Source organism: Mus caroli, chromosome 12 (assembly GCF_900094665.2).
Source record: "Mus caroli chromosome 12, CAROLI_EIJ_v1.1, whole genome shotgun sequence".
Classification (NCBI taxonomy): domain Eukaryota; kingdom Metazoa; phylum Chordata; class Mammalia; order Rodentia; family Muridae; genus Mus; species Mus caroli.
This window is the reverse complement of record NC_034581.1, coordinates 44,737,825-44,741,868: the sequence shown is the minus strand read 5'-3', so window position 1 is coordinate 44,741,868 and position 4,044 is coordinate 44,737,825. Positions and strand designations below refer to the sequence as shown.

Below are 4,044 nucleotides of genomic sequence, written 5' to 3'. Positions count from 1 at the left end.
TTAGAGATTAGGAAATGCAGATAATGGAAAAGAAAGAATGAATAATTAGAGATCAGAAAGTGATTGTCACAGACCAGACCAGATCATTACTTATGTCTATTCACATATGTTTATTTTGAGTAAGAAAAAGGAATGAGACAAAGACAAAAAATATTAAAGACACAATGACTAAAATCTTCCCCCAAGAAGACAGTTCCAATTATAATAATATTTGCACAGAACAACTCATGTTCACACTTTGATGGTAATGTGTTGAAAACCAAAGGGTGTGCTAATATTTTTAAAGCTATAAGAGAAAAACAATTCATTATTCATAAGAAAAATCACAGTAAGATTGATAGCTGATTTATATTCAAAACAGTGGAGGCCAAATAAATCTATAAACCAAAATCAAAGAGTTTGATACTAAGAGATCCATCTTTCAAAAGTGAAAGAAGCTGTACCAAGAGAAGAAAGAACAAACTGAATTTCTTAAAGGCATACATTACAGAAATCCAAAAGTTCATCAGAATGTAATCAATAAGGACAAGTTCGAACCTAAATAAAACCTTGGTTGTCTTAGTCAAAATTAATTATTCAGGGAACTCTAAATGCCAGTGTAATTGCATGCATCTTCATCTTAATTGAAAATATGAAGTGTGCTTAATATGTAAAAAGATAAAAATCATGATTTGAAAACTGCTCATAAGGAAGATCTTGGATCTAGGTAATGTGAATTCTATCAGTCAGAGCAGAATTAACAACGTGTTTTTACAGAGGCTTACAAGGAACACAAGAAGAAGGAATGTTTTATTGTTCATTATCTTATTGTGCTCTTGTTATGCTGATCAAAATCCAGGCAAAGTTATCAAGGGGAAAAAGCTTTGTAAATATTACAAGAAAACATTCTTTGTGAATATTAGAATATGCGCAAATACTCTTCAAATACAAGTGAACTAAATCTCACCAGGTATAAAAAGTTATGTATCACAGCCATGTTGAACTTATTTCAGCAATGCAAGGTTTTGCTGGATCTGAAATAACATAGTTAATGCATCATAGTAAAATTTAAAAACATATTTATAACAATTTCAAAATATTCATAAAAGACTGTAATATCCAGCAATATTGCAAGCTTCTTGAACCACATGAGTGGTGAGACCTCTCTCCGGAGGACAGCCAACTGCTAGTTTCCACCCACAAAATACTTTAACTGCCCTAACTGCCTGTACCAGCCCCTGCCCTACAGAGTAAAAAACCCAAACTCAGGACTTAAAATCTCACCAACTTTCATACTAGAAATCCCCACCGTCGATATCTCCACCCTGGAAAGCCTCCCACCCCCAAGGTACCCTATATAGATCTGTCTTCGAATCAGTTCTTTGCTGTGTCTCATCTGAGCAGAGGTAGCACCCTCCTGGGTTGTTTCTTCCTAATAAAGCTCTTTATTGTGTGAGGTTTGTTACATGGTGTGACTTTGTGGTATTCCTTGGTTCCCAACTGCCGGCATACATTTCCCTTCAGAGTTGTAACACTTACAATTATACCATGTTGTTAAAAATAATCAAGTTTATTAACTAGAAGTGTAAGATATTCTCCTCCACATAGTAGAAGCCAACAGTATAAAATCTACAGTTAATATCAAGCATAATTGCAGAAAGTTAAACTTTTTACTTCTATACCAGCACATGCTAAAGAAATATGTTCTCACTTCTTTTTAATTTTGTACAGAAAACAATGGGTAAGGAAATTAGAGAAGAGGACAAAAGGCATCTGGATTGTGAATAACAATAAATGACTTTTATTTGCATATGTCTTACCTTGTATGGTGAATCTTATGGAACACGCAAATACAAGTACAATTGTTGTAATTAATAAGTTTTGTAATACAGAATACTATACGATAAACTTAGAAAAGATCAATTGAGCTAGCACAAACACACACAAATAAAATATTAAAAATAGTCATATTTATAAAATTAATAAATATTTAGGTGTATTTTAAATAAAGTATTAGAAAATTATATATTAAAAATTAAACAGCATTAAATAAATACATTATAAATTCTGCTTATTTCTGACTTGAAAGAGAGTAATACAACTGATAGCAATTAATTTGAACTATAGATTTAACAAAATTCTTATTAAATTTCATTTTATGCAGAATTTTTATGTAGAATTTTTATTTAAGTTCATGAATCTGATAAGAGATATGTCAGATAGCCATAAAGAATCCCTTCAGCTCCAGAGTAAAATTTAAACAATTCAATCAATAAATAAGCAAAGTTTTGTAGAGATATTTCTTCAAAGAAAATAAAAGTATAAGAATATGGAAATAAGTTATACATAATTTATACTTGTTATTAAATAGGTAAATACAAAACAGAAACACAGAGATACCATTTCACAGAAACTTATATACCAAAAATGCCCAAAGGAACATTTTTAGCTGCTTCATGTTCAGTAGAGAAGAGGAAGAGATGCCTCCCAAATATGAGGTTTCCTTAGAAGGAGCCAAAGCTGATATATAAGCAAAATTCTTGCTTCTTTTGCAGTTAATATTGGGCACTTGAAAATACAGTAGTGAATGAGAATCAATCTTTCTATATATCTGGTAGCTCTTTCATTGTTTATCCTTACTAGTTTTTGCTTGGCATCTCCTTCTGTGTTAGTTATAGTGGCAACCAAGCACATTTATGGTTGTGAGAATAATATAGCAACAGAAAGAAAAAACAGTTACTGATGTAGTAGATTAGTGTAGCTTTTCAAATAGTTCAGGTTTCATCTTACATGGAGTAATCAGGAAAAGGTAAAATCTCAAAGGTGAAAGAAAAAGATTGCTTGGTTGCTTATGGATTGATGTATCACTGTCTATGTCACTGTAAGAATTATTATTATCACAACTATTTTGGATTTAAAAAAAATATGTCCTTTAGATCCTGAGATTACAAAAAAAAAAAAAAATGTGTTAGCTGGCTGTTTCTGCCAGATTGGACAAGGTCATTACCAACCTGATCAGAACAGCTGTGATCAGCTGTGCAAAATACTCACCAGATCAGGCACGTTTCTCCTTTTGGGAGGAGGGTTTCACAAAGGTTACATAAGCAATTGGTATGGTATGAGGACACAGATGGGAGGCTGCTGGTGGCATAGCTGGGGACTTGACAGTGCTGCAGCTGGCTTTGATCATCGATTTCTCTTCCTGTCAGTACTCCAATAAAATTTAACTGGCTTGAAAAAACAAGCAAACAAAAAACAAATTAATGGTAGAGTCATTATCTCTAATAATACAAAAATAAATAAATAGTCTGGCCTGAATCTTCCACCTGGGCAGATCATCAGCATGTAGGCCCATTGGAAGACTACAAAGTCTGAAGGACTCCCAGGACATCTGCTATAGCCATGGCCATAGGTCTCCCAGGAGCTCTGCAACAACCCAGGGACACAGGAGATAGGCTGTAGACAGATACACCCAGGCCAATTAACAGCAGAGATAACCAAATGGTGAGAGCTAAGCACAAGACCATACGCAACAGACCAATATACTTTGGCACCACCATCAGAATCCAGTTCTCCCATCACAAGTCCTGGATACCCCAACACATCTGAAAACCATGATGCTGACCTAAATTCTATCTCATGAAGATGATAGAGTCCATTAAGAGGATATAAATAACTCATTGAAAGAAACACATGAAAACACAGGTGAATAGGTAGAAGCCCCCAAAGAGAAAATAACCCTTAAAGAAATACAATGGCTTGTACTGTAAGATTGAGAACTGACAAATGGGACCTTATAAAATTACAAAGCTTCTGTAAGGCAAAATATACAGTCAATAAGTCAAAAAGGCCACTAACAGATTGGGAAAGGATCTTTACCAATCCTAAATCAGATATGGGACTAATATCCAATATATATATAAAGAACTCAAGAAGACGGACTCCAAAAAAACCAAATAACCCCATTAAAAATGGAGCACAGAGCTGAACAAAGAATTCTCAATTGAGGAATATCAAATGACTGAGAAGCACCTGAAAATATGTTCAACATCCTTAATCATCAGG

At 33.8% G+C, this 4,044-nt stretch overlaps 1 pseudogene; it reads right to left on the bottom strand.

The window, feature by feature from the left end:
• Positions 1 to 231: 231 nt before the first annotated feature.
• LOC110307354 overlaps positions 232 to 4,044 on the bottom strand; it is a 17,155-nt pseudogene continuing 13,342 nt past the window's right edge.